At 39.7% G+C, this 13,139-nt stretch overlaps 1 protein-coding gene across 5 annotated transcripts in view; it reads right to left on the bottom strand.

Moving 5' to 3' along the window:
- ANKRD55 (ankyrin repeat domain 55) overlaps window positions 1-13,139 on the bottom strand; it is a 195,758-nt gene that overhangs the window by 82,112 nt on the left and 100,507 nt on the right. The window lies entirely within an intron of this gene.

The following is a 13,139-nucleotide window of genomic DNA, read 5'->3' on the forward strand; positions in this document are numbered from 1 at the left end:
TGTACATTATTATTTTAAAAAAATGAATGTTGATGTGAAAGATGGAAAATATTATATAATTTTCAATGGCCATTTATTTATTCTTCCTGAGAGGAAGTTTTTTCATATGTTTATGGCCATTTTATCATTTAATGGTGTCCTTATATCTTATTATTTCAAGGCATTTATCTTTATCTAATTAATTTGCAATACTTTTATATACAGTAAGTACACTAGCTTTTCACCTGTTACCTATGCTTCAGTTATTTTCCCTGTTTGGCACTTAAGTTCCCACGTGCTTTGTTGGTTCTTGAAAAATACACCTTCGGGGCGCCTGGGTGGCGCAGTCGGTTAAGCGCCCGACTTCAGCCAGGTCACGATCTCGCGGTCCGTGAGTTCGAGCCCCGCATCGGGCTCTGGGCTGATGGCTCGGAGCCTGGAGCCTGTTTCCGATTCTGTGTCTCCCTCTCTCTCTGCCCCTCCCCCGTTCATGCTCTGTCTCTCTCTGTCCCAAAAATAAATAAACGTTCAAAAAAAATTTAAAAAAAAAAAAAAAAGAAAAATACATCTTCAAAATTCATGGATATTGCATTTTAAAAATTTATTTCATTGCTTTTATGATTAGAGAGGTCAGAAATTGTGGGACCTTAGACTTATAAGTATGTTAACAGTTAACACTTAACTATAATTAATATAGAATTTCTAAACTTTATTTTTGTATACTACAATGTTTTCCCAAAGAGTCAATTATTGGATAATTTTCCGTTTCCTTCGTAATTTGTAATGGCAACCTTATCATATATTAAATCATTATTAACTCCTTACAGGAGGCTCTTCCTACCTTCCGTTCACTGAAACTGTGGCTTGGAAAGCAGGACCCTAGAACTGCCCTCTCTGCAGTGGTGCACACATGAACTTGGGGAGATAGCCAAAGTGCACCTCAGGCACATTCCAAAGAGTCCTGTGGTCAGTCTGCAGTCAAGGTTCTTAGCTTTTTTATGTTTCTAGCAGAGTTTTGAATTCTAGAATTTTTGGTAGCTTATTCGGAGGAACTGAAAAACTCAGAACAACCCTAGAGTTAGTGAGAACTATTATACGACCACTTCTACAGCACAACAATGTCTCCAGTCACTATGATACTATCCACTGTTATTGTGCTCTTCATGTCTCTGTCACCCTCTGAAGAACAATCATAATGATGGTTAACAGTAACATTATGCTTATTATGCACCAGGCACTGCACTAAACCCTTTCTGTAAATCAACTCATTTAATTTTCACCTTATGAACTAGGTACTACAAATTATTCCCATTTACAGATGGGGAAACTGAGGCTTAGGGCAGGAAAGTGACTTACCCAAAGGCACCTAGGTAGCTGGTGAAACTCAGAAAAGGCTGCAGGCTATCAGGCCTCAGATTCCACCCTGTGACCCATGTGGACTATTATATATAACTGCCCTTTCACTCAGGAGGCAGAGCTCTCACATATTCCAGTGAACTTGTGACCTTTCTCTGGTGCTGGATGGTCATTCCACATTCCATTCTTTCTAATAGAGCCTGCGCCTGGCTCTCCACTCTGCTGCACAAGCTGTGTGCCTCAGCATTGTGCCTGACAGATGCCACCATTCTGCAGTTTATACTCATTTGTAGCAAAAGTACAATTTACACATTTGCTGAAAATTGGAAATGTTATCTATGAAGAGCTGTTTGTACACCAAGGAAACAATTAAAGTTAGCGGTAATAGTATAAAGATTCTAAAGTGAGGTTGACTGAATTCCTTTAATATATTGAGATAAATATGACAAAGGAACAAATAATTCTCATACTGATGCACAGAAAAGTGATTGAAAGTTTTCTAATCGCTTTTCTTTTTTAGCAAATTTATTTTTTAAGTAGTCTCTACACTCAACGTGGGGCTCAAATTTACAAACCCAAGATCAAGAGTTGGATGCTCTATCAACTGGACCAGTCAGGCACCCCCCTGATTTATTTTTTAAGGCCAGCATAAACTGGTAAAACACACAGACACACAGACACACACACACACACACACACACACACACAGAAGCACCTACAGAATAATTTAATTTGTGAGTACAAAATTCTAGGTTTTAAATTCTACCAAATCAAATTCAATTGAATATTTAAGGAATAATACACCATAATCAAACAGTTTATCATTTATAAAGATGTTTTGATTTTTGTTATCAATTAGTAAAATATATCACACCACTAGAACAAAGGGGAAATACATGATAATGCAAGTAAAGAATAGACAGGCATTTAATACAATTTGATATATCTGTTACTTAAAAAATGCTTAATATCTAAGAGTAAAAGTTTACATCCTAAATTAAGTACATTTATTTCTAATCAACTCCAAACATCATATATAATAGCAAAACAATAGAGAAAGAAAGAAGACAAATTTTACCTAATGCAATAAGTATGAAACCAAAAAAAAAGATACAATAATCACAAAGGGAGAGCAAAATTATCATAATTTTAATAACAGCCAACTTTTACAGATGACTAATGTTCCATATACTGTTCTAAGACTTTCTTTTTTTTTTTAATTTTTTAATGTTTATTTAATTTTGAGAGAGACAGAGAGAGAGCACGAGCAGAGAAAGGCCAGGGAGAGAGAGAGAGACACGGAATCCGAAGCAGGCTCCAGGCTCTGAGCTGTCAGCACAGAGTGCCACGCGGTGCTTGAACCCATGAACTGTGACATCATGACCTGAGCTGAAGTCAGAGCTGAACCGACTGAACCACACAGCCACCCTTACTGTCCTAAGAGTTTCATTTGAATTCAGCTATTTACTCGCTTCAACAATTCTATGAAGTAGATAGTATATTTATCCCAATTTACAGATGAAGAAATTGAAGCATAGAGAAGAGTTTAATATAATTGCCCCACAGTTGCAAAGCTGTTAAGTGGCAGAGCAGGATTTGAAAACAGTCCATCTAGTTTCAACCTCTGCACAAGGATGGCACAAGAAAATTAGTGACAAAACAACAGAAGTAATAAGATTTGATTAAGTTAGTGAGGTTTAAAAGTAAATATAAATTTGTAATAAATTTATAATAAAATAATTTGTAATAATTTACAAATAAAAATTTATAATAAAATAATATAAGCAGGAAATGACTCCTCCTTACACTGAAAACAAAAAAATTCCCAGGAGTAAATATTCAGAATCCAATTGAGGAGAACTTACAGAATTTTGCTGAATGATGTAACAGAAGAATTGAATTGATAGAGATACATGCCATATTCCCAGATAGGACAACTAAATAGTATAATAAATTTTAATTATTATACAGATTCATTTGTAAATTTAAAGTCATTTCAGTAAAAGTTTCAATAGTTTTTTGGGGCACTGGGTGTCTCAGTCAGTTAAGCATCTGACTCTTAGTTTTGGTTCAGGTCATGATATTAGGGCTTTGTGGGTTCGAGCACCGCATCAGGCTCTGTGCTGGCAGTATGGCAACCTGCTTGGGATTCTGTCTCTCTCCCTCTCTCTATCAGCCCCTCCTCCATTTGTACTGTCTTTATCTCTCTCAAAATAAATAAATAAACTTACAAAAATAAAAAAAATTTTTTTTTACATTTATTTGTTTTTGAGAGACAGAGAGAGAGAGTACACAAGCAGGGGAGGGGCAGAGAGAGAGGGAGACACAGAATCTGAAGCAGGCTCCAGGCTCTGAGCTGTCAGCACAGAGCCCATCGCAGGGCTTGAACCCATGAACCATGAGAACATGACCTGAGCCCAAGTTGGACACTCAACCAACTGAGCCGCCCAGGCACCCCTTAAAAAATTTTTTTTTAAGTTTCAATAGGTTTTTAGGGGATGGGGTTCAGGGAAATACTACTACTTTTCATTTGTGAAAACAAATGGATAAGTTTATGCTTTAAAGAAGAAAAAGAGAATATATTTAACTATTTGCTTATCTATACATAGAATCTCTCTGGAAAAATACTTAAGAAACTGCTTAAATTGATTTGCTTCCAGCAAGGGGAATTGGATGGCTAGAGAGTTTGGCAGGGGTGGGAGATTTTTCATTGGATATTGTTTTATACCTTGAACATGTATGAATGTAATATCTTCCAAAAGCAAAAACAAACAAAAAAAGTGTGGCTCAGTCGGTTAAGTGTCTGACTCTTGATTTTGGCTCATGTCATGATCTCACGGTTCATGAATCCAGCCCTGCATCTGGCTGTGTGCTGACAACACGGAGCCTGCTTGGGATTCTCTCTATCCCTCTTTCTCTTTCTCTGCTCCCCCACTCTCTCTCACTCTCTCAACAAATAAACATTTTTTTTAAAAGTCAACAAAAATGAGTAAGATTATCCAATAAAACTGAAAAAAAAAAGAAGAGTACTGAGGGAGTTTTGCTCTATCAAAGAGTAAAACATTATGAAACTATTAAACAAATGAGGCTCTGCCTCAAACCCACATAGATTTTCTAGAACCAGGTAGAGAGCCCAGAAACCTGCCTGGCACCAGCATAGAGAGTGAATCTGACAGAGTGGCTTTTGAGCAAAGAGAAGAGTTTTATCTGGAAGGCAAGTGTTAGAGGATAGAACACCAGAAACAGAGGACAGGGAAAGTAGAAGTATTCCAAGCTATGTGAGCTTTCCTGGAGAATTCATTTCCTTTTTGGTTTTCCTGCCCAAGAAAATCTTGTCCCTTTCAATTTCCACAAAAAAACAGTGGTGCTCTGCCACATATTCATTACCAAGGAGGAGTCAACTTGAAGGGTAAGAGGTTCTCTTGACCTGGGAAGACCAGTTGTCCGTGTAACCTTATGTGAGTCATTTGTAAGAACCATTAGCACTCACTGAGTGATTACTCTGGGCCATTAGTAGTTCCAACTGCTTTGTATGTATTACTTCATTAAATCTTTATAACAATCCTTGTTGCAATCATCTTTAAAACAGTCCTATAACCAACACTAGCACTCACTGAATGATTACTATGAGCCAGGCATGGTTGCAGGTGCTTTGTATGTATTAAGTTAATCAATATAAGCAATCCTTTGTAGTAGCCTCATCTTAGTTTACAAGGCTTTACAAGGAAAGCGAGCTGTAGAGATGTTAGCTGGGTCACACACTAAGTGGTGGCACTGGCCTTGAACCATTCAGTTTGGCTCCAGTGGCCATTACAACATTATACTGTATCCCCATCAATACCTCGATGTCTCAGTTTTCACATATAAAAAGTAAGGGAGTTGGATTAAACACTCACTGACGTTCCTTCCAATTCCAAAAAGTACTACTATTCTCAGTCATAACACTTCCAGGATCCATCCTGAAATTGGTTCCTGCTCTGACTGCCTGAAACCAGATGCCTGTGAGCCTATCTCTGCTCCTCTCTATATTCAGTGGTCATGCTGAGTCAGCCAAGTTATGGCCAAAACTCTAGAACACCATTTTTGGATGGCACTAAGTAATCAGAAGGATGAAAGTGTCAATTCAGATGAATTTCAGGTGTCCCTCTCACAGTTCTTAAAAATAAGATTTTTTTTTTTTTAACAGCAGACTTGGGGTACCTGGGTAGCTCTGTCAGTAAAGCATCCGATTCTTGATTTCGGCTCAGGTCATGACCTCATGGTTCCTGAGATCTGAGCTCTGCGCTGACGGTATTGAGCCTGCTTGGGAGTCTCTCTATCTCTCCCTCTCTTGTTCCCCCTCCCCTGCTTGCACTCTCTCTCAAAATAAATAATAAACTTAAAAAAATAAAACCGCAGACTGTGTTTTGATTTACTGTGGTGAGTTAGAGAACAAAGAAATGGTGTCAAGGTTATTGTCACAGCATAGGATATCAATGTTAAAATAATTCTTTTTTTCTTTTTATCAAATGCTGTTTATGTGTGACCTTGTTTATAGGGCTGGCCTCCCTGAACTGTCTTTTGGAGAAACATCAGGTTGCTGCACAGAACAAATGTGCTGAATACGAATATGATAAAGAATCTGGCTTCTGAAGCTTCTGTGATGGAACCCAAGCCCTGACTTTGCAAATGCTCAGCTTCTATCACATCAGCTTCACAGGTCACATTCCAGTGTAACCCCAACCTTTTAGCCACTGACCCCTCCTTCTAGGATGCTGGTGCTCTTCTCTCCTCCAAAGGAAGTCTGCCATGGAGACTGAATCCATCGCTACCTTGGAAGAGGTCAGGCTGTCACAGTGAGTAGAGCCCACTGGGCAGTTCACTGCAACTGGAAGTTCAGCCTGGGGAACACCTCATTGGCTGTCAGCTCCCACCAGTCCTGCTTGAGGTGCCGTTGCCTTTCTTTTCCTTCTCGTGCTAAGAGTCATGAAGGGGTAGGTGGGTGGGCTATCAGAACCTGCAAAGTATAACTTTTGGTAAAAAGGAGTGTGAGGGGGCTTGGGTGTCAGAAGCTGGAGTTAAAATGACAGTTTTGCCCTTGCCCTATGTGGCCTTGGGCAAGTCATGTAACCTCAGACAGTCTAGAGATGGAACATATCTCATAGGCTGTGTTGAGGATCAAGTGACATAATAGGGGTGAAGAGTTTAGCACAGTGCCTGGCATGTGGGAGCTGCTTAATAAACCAGTTACTGCTCTTCTTGTGACCAGTTAATGATACTGGTTAATATTCTTGGCCTGATCTCCTCTATTTCCCTTTGTAATCTACTCCCCAGCCCTGGCATGAGGGGTGAGTTACAATGAGTCCATCTTGGTGGCTGAGAAGCTGGAGACAGGCTAGGCTCATAGACTGAAGAACAGAGCCATTTGCTAGTTATACAACATGCGTATTGCTAGAATACATTTTTTATGCTCAAATCCTTTTTGTATTGTTTGACTATTTTGAAAAAGGTGGTATTGATTTCACAATAAGAAAGAAAACAGTATGTTAAAAAAAACATTGTAAGGACTGGTTGATAACTAATAAGGCAACACCATTCATCTCAAATTTGAAAAGATTTGAAATGATTTTAAAGATTTGAAATGAATTTGAAAAGATTTAAATGGTATTGTGATAACCTGAGATGAACACATCACCCATGTGGTACTCTGTCTGGGAATGTATATATCTAAATCTAGTCATGAGGGAGCAACAGACAAACCCAAAAGGAGAAACTCAGTATTAAAAGAGACAGAGAGAGGCTATAATTTCAAAATGTCGATGCCATAAAAGACAAAAAAACTGTGCAGAAATGTTCCAGAAGAAAAGTGAATAAAGACACATGACAACTAAATATAATACATCATCCTAGACTGGATCAAGTACTGGAAGAAATGCTATGAAAGATGTTACTAGCTCACTAGACAAAATTGGAATGCAGACAGATTAGATAAAAGTACATACACACACACACACATGCATATATAAACATATACATAGAGGCAGAGAGAGCGATGTGGGACATAGAGACACAGACAGAAGAAAGCCAACAAAAAGGCAAAAGGGGCAAAATATTAATGTCAGATGAATCTGAGTAAAAGATAGTCAAGTGTTCTTTTATGCCATTTTTACAAGATTTAAGTTTGAAATTATTTTCAAACAAAAAGTTTAAAAAGGATTAGCATGCTATTAAATATTTTACATGTGTATTTTAAAACTCTGAGGAACATTTAGAGATAGAAATACTTCCTGTGTGAAAGGAATCTTCCCTTTTCTTCCTCCCCAATAGAGCCAATAAAACAAGATTATCAATGCACAAATTACATTTTTTAAATTTTACAAAGAGAAAACAAACTAAAGACCCTTATTAAGCACACAAATCTATATATTAGTTCAAAGTTAGTGTTAGTTAAAACCACCATGATTTTTCAGAGATAAATCAGAAAAGCTGAGATGTAGATCATTCTTGATATAAGTGGATTCTCAGAATCAGCAAACATTTTGGACTGACTGACAGGCTTCCTTCCTCATAGTTACAAGTGCTAAACATGACTTCTGGTAGGATGGGGTCTTTCTGCAAGATGGTATATATCTCTACACATCTTTTACACCAATCTTGTATGTAAGTGCCTCCAGACCCTCTTCTTCTCACCTTGTCTCATATTTGGGGATGGGTAAGATGTTTGTTTCATACTTGTTTGGCAATAAAAATAGCTACATGCTTAGTAAACTTTCTTTCAGATTCCATTAAAATATCCTTGCATCCAAATAATTGCATCAAAGAGAAAATACATGAATATCATTACCCAACACAATTGTTTAATAGTTGCTAAGGAAATGTGGAGTTAATGGATAGAGATGGTAGGAAAAGCTCACTGTAGTGACCCAGCTGACTTTTGGACAAGGGGCTGAAAAGAGGGTTTGCCTCCTGAAGTTGATCTGGCTAAGCTGTGGACATAACATAAGGGTTGATGCAGGAGACCTAAGGGACCAGTGTACCTTCATTCCCTGTGGCTACCACTCCTGGATGCTCCCTCTTGGGATGCATACTAGGGAAAAAGGCCCCATTCCCTAGGACAGTAGGGCTGTCCTGTGATGGAGAATACTGAGGACACCACTCTCCTAATCCCCAACCCACTGAATCACTTGCATTTTCATGGCTCTCAAAGGCTCTGAATGGTAATTGTTTGGGTAAGATTAGTCAAGGCTTTCCTCTAGCTAGGTTCACAAGAGGAGCCAGGAGTGGATGGGTTTGTCACAACCTTTCCCAGGAGTTGGTTGATGGGAGGGAGGTTCCTGTGCCAAATTGACAGCAGTGAAGCAGAGAAGGGTGAGGGACAGGCTTCCAGAAAACTTGGTCTTGAGTGGGCCACAAGACCAGAAAAAAGTCTTTCATCTCTGTATCCCTCTGCTCCTCTTTCTTCACCAAATGAGGGAGAAGGCTAAACATTTCCCAGAGGCAACAGCAGTCTGCTGCTAAGCCTGTGGACTGGTGAGTTCCAGCTAATCTTACTTTATCTGGACAATTAATCTGAAAATTAATCACAGAATTCCCCCTCAGTGTTCCTGGGTTTCATTCTAGGTACGCATTTAGGTTTTTTACCCTAAAATCATCAATTGGGCTGAAATCATTCCCTCTGTCTTGTCTCCTTTGCATGCCTCTCTCTGCTCTCTTCCCAAACCTCTTTAAAAATGTGCTTATTCTTCCTTTGGAGGCATCTGGTTGTCATGCAGAATTTTCACTTTTGCTTTTTCAGCAAAGTGCAAATTTGTTACACTCTAAATTCTTTTTGTTTACTGCTTCCATTTTGGATGAAATGTTGGAAATTAAAACCCTCACATCTGTGTGTGGGAGCTTTAAAAATCCACAACACAATGGAAGAACAGCTTGATTGTGAAAATACACGCTTCATTAATTTTAATTTTTTAAAGTTTATTTATTTATTTTGAGAGAGGGAGACAGAGCACGTGAGCCAGGGAGGGGCAGAGAGAGTGGGAGAGAGAAAGAATCCTAAGTAGGATCTACAGTGTCAGCGCAGACCCCGATGTGGGGTCTGCAGTTTGTGGAGCCCACAAACTGCAAGATCATGGCTTGAGCCGAAGTTAAGAGCCAGATGCTTAACTGACTGAGCCACCTAGGTGCCTCATTAATTTGAATTTTCATTAATCTCTTACTTCTTCATTAAAATTTGTGGTTGATGAAGGAAGATTACAGTGGTAGATAGAACATGGGTTTTGAAGTCAAGCAGCTTGAATCTCAGCATGGCCATTTTATATGTGGTAACCTTGGGTCAGTCATAACCTTTTAAAATTCCCTCATTGGTAAAAGGCGGGAACATGAGAGTGGGGTAGATGTGAGGATTAAACGAGCTAGTCTATGTACAGTCCATGGCACAGAGCCCGGCTTTCCTAAGTGCTCAATTGACATTTGTTCTCATCAAATGTAATCCATGTAAAATGCCTGCACAGAGTTTGCTCCAAGTAGATGCCCTTTCTATATTCCCTTCCAAATGCCAAATTTCTCTCTAGTTTCAATAAGAATGGCTTTTCCCAAAACCCCCGTCATAATACTTTCTGACAAGGGACTTGAGATTTGATATCTGTTCATGCCACGTAACAGGCTGAGTGGTGGCCCTGAAGATACATCCATATCGTAAATCCCTGAAACCTGTGAATTTTACCGTGTATGACAAAAGGGTGGATATCACCTCGTATGTCAAAAGATGTGATCAAGTTAAAAGACGTTGAGAGTAGAGATTTATCCTAGATTATGTGGGTAATCCGTGCATTGTAACTATGAGAGAGAGGCAGAGGCATTTCTGAGACAGACACACACAGAGAACAAGGTGATGTGAAGACAGGGGTGTAGACTGGAGTGGAGGCCACAAGCAGCGAGAAGCTGGAAGAGGCAAGGGAGGATTCTTCCCTGGAGAGTCCAGAAGGAGCAGGTGCTGACATTTTGATCTCATACACTGGCCTCCAGAACTGTGAGACAATACATTTCTCTTGTTTTAAGCCACCCAGCTTGTGGTGCTTTGTCATGCAGCCCTAGGACACTACTGCAGTGATTCAATCTGCACTGGAGAGTTTGGCCCTCCTCTTTTTCTCTCAGCAACTCTATCAGTAAAGAGCCTGCAGGGTGGGCCATGCCCCCTCAGGTGCCCACAAACACAATGCTCATGAAACACAATTTTGTCTAGACCCTGGGCAGGGCAGGGTGTGGAGAGACCCTTGGGACCACTCATCCAGCTCCCATCCTCTCTGAGGCCTTAGGTTCCTCCTTTGGGCATAGCAAACCTTTTGTTTCCACAATTAGAGACAAAGCTTAAAATGCAAATATCTTCTGTTATATAACATCTCCACTGCAGTAGGAAGCTTTGTGTTCCGTAGTAAATGATTTTACTACAGGTCCTTTCCTGCATGTGGGCTCTGACAGGGAAGACAGCCAGGAGGAACACGTGGGACCAGAAACAGTGTTGCTATGGTGAAAGCAAAAAGCACAAAGCAGGAGTGGAGAGCTCTGAAGACCCAGGCTTCCTGCGTCACAATTTCAGAAAGCAAGCCAGAAACGACTCTCGTTCCCGTAGCCAGATAACTGGGTGTTTAAGCCTCCCAGCAACCCTGCACATTTCACAGACTAGGAGATTGATTTGCCCAGATTCATGCAAATGGGAAGAAAACTGAGACATAACATGAGTAAGGGCCATATATATGTCCCTGAGCCCCTAGCATAAGGATGCCTTGTTACCTCTACTAAAGAGAAATCTAGAAAAATGTCACTGAAGGGATTCAGACTTAACACATCCACATTATTTGACCCCTGAAGGTCATTCTGTGTCATATTTTTTTCAAGTGCACAATGCTAACCATTCCCTGTGAAACCATAAACCAGAGCTGTCTGAGCCCTGCAACCATTCCATAGCAGCTATTGGGGCCACAGACTACCCATGAAAAGAAGTCTCTCAATGTTCTGATGTCTGGATAGAGAATACCTGGGTCTCAGGCCCTTCTATGACTCACTAGCTGGGTGTTATTAGTACAAACATGCCCCATTTTTTCACCTCTCTGTGCTTCCCTCTTCCCATCTGAGATGTTAGGCCAATGGGTTGGATGAATGATTCTCAATCCTTGTTGTACGTGAGATCTTCCTGGGGAGCTTCCAGGCCTCCCCCCAACACTATACTGGAGAACTAGGCATCAGCATTTTCCAAACCTGTCCATGTGATTCTTATGTGTGGCTGAGTGTGAGAACCAATAGATTACATGACTTCTGAGATCCTTCCAGATCATTTCTTTTCTCAACATTTCCACAGAAATCCAGGGCTACTAGAATTTTGATTCCTCAAATATTCAGAATTCATGGAAAGCCCTTGAATAAAGCCCATATTTGGGGAGAAAATCACTCTGCTGTGGTTTGCCCAACAATATACCATAATGGCATTTAAAAGCTATGTAATGGTCTAAACCATTATGGCCTTTCATGCTTTTAAGAGGATGGAAGGGTTAATGTGATAATAGAACTACTCAGGTATCATCTAATTAATTTTTATTTTAGGGGATTGCTCTAAATAGTACCCTGGAATACTGAAAAAAAATTAATGTTTTTTAGTCAACTAGTATTAACTAAGCTCTTGTTTGTTCTGAGGACTGCTAAATTCAAGCTGGAGGTAGAGAAGGGAAGAGCCTTTCACATTTGAGGAACTCATAGTCCAAGGTAGCAATTAAAACAGGAATAACAAAGGCAGCCACAATTTTAAAGTACTTATGGCACATTAGGCAATGTGATTGGTGCTTTTTATGTATTATTTTATATTCTCACAACAGCCTTGTGAGGCAAACATTATTTCCTCCATTTTATTGCTGAGGAAAGTAAGGCCCAGAGAGGTTAGGTAGCTTTCTAAGGTCACACAGCTAAGAAGTAGATCTGCTGTTCCAACCTACGCTATTTCAACCATACTTCAGCACCTCTAGAAAGGATTGAGAAATAGAGATAGAGATGGCAGGGAGAAGGTGAACTTTCATGAGGGGGTCAGGTGTGGGGTGGACGAAATGCTGTGAATTGCTCACATGAAAGGTGCTGTAAGAAAATAAATATGACAAATTAATATGTTAACTAGTTAACTACGTTTTGGGCTCAAGCCTGTAAGGGAACACAACACTGGAACAGATGAATTCATTATGAAGCGCCACCTCTTCACAGTCAATTCCAGCTTCCTCAGATTAGTCTCAAAAAAAATAAACTCGTTGTGTTCCTCTTTGGATTGCATAGCTCAACAATGTCATTTTTTAGCTAGTATGAGGTCTTTGGATTTAGGCAGACTTTCATTTTTGCTGATTGTCTTCAGTGATACAAAATGTACCAAGGGGAGGGGATGGTGGTAGGCACAGCTTTAACAATCATTTTCCCTATGGTGTTCATCATCAAACACCATGTGAACCAGCATATTCTGAAGGGACACACACATGCAATTCAAAATGAGTTAAGAAGTGGAGAACTATCTCTCTTTATATATACATCTGTACATATAGTCACTCAGAGATCTAAAAGTAAATCTAATATTTGAGAAAGCACTGAGCTAAAATAATTCACCCATGAAACAGATACAGCTTGAAGGGTAATAAACACACTATGGCCTAGAGCAGGACAAGGGAAAAAGAAAGAAGCAATGGATTTTCTTAATGAGCTTTTACAAATCATCTTTTTCATGTTGGAGCCAAAACTAGGAGCAAATGACCAAAGAACTTTAGGGTCCTGAAGAATATTCACAGGCTGCAAAAAATGGTTTA

This window comes from Leopardus geoffroyi, chromosome A1 (assembly GCF_018350155.1).
Source record: "Leopardus geoffroyi isolate Oge1 chromosome A1, O.geoffroyi_Oge1_pat1.0, whole genome shotgun sequence".
In the NCBI taxonomy this organism is placed as follows: domain Eukaryota; kingdom Metazoa; phylum Chordata; class Mammalia; order Carnivora; family Felidae; genus Leopardus; species Leopardus geoffroyi.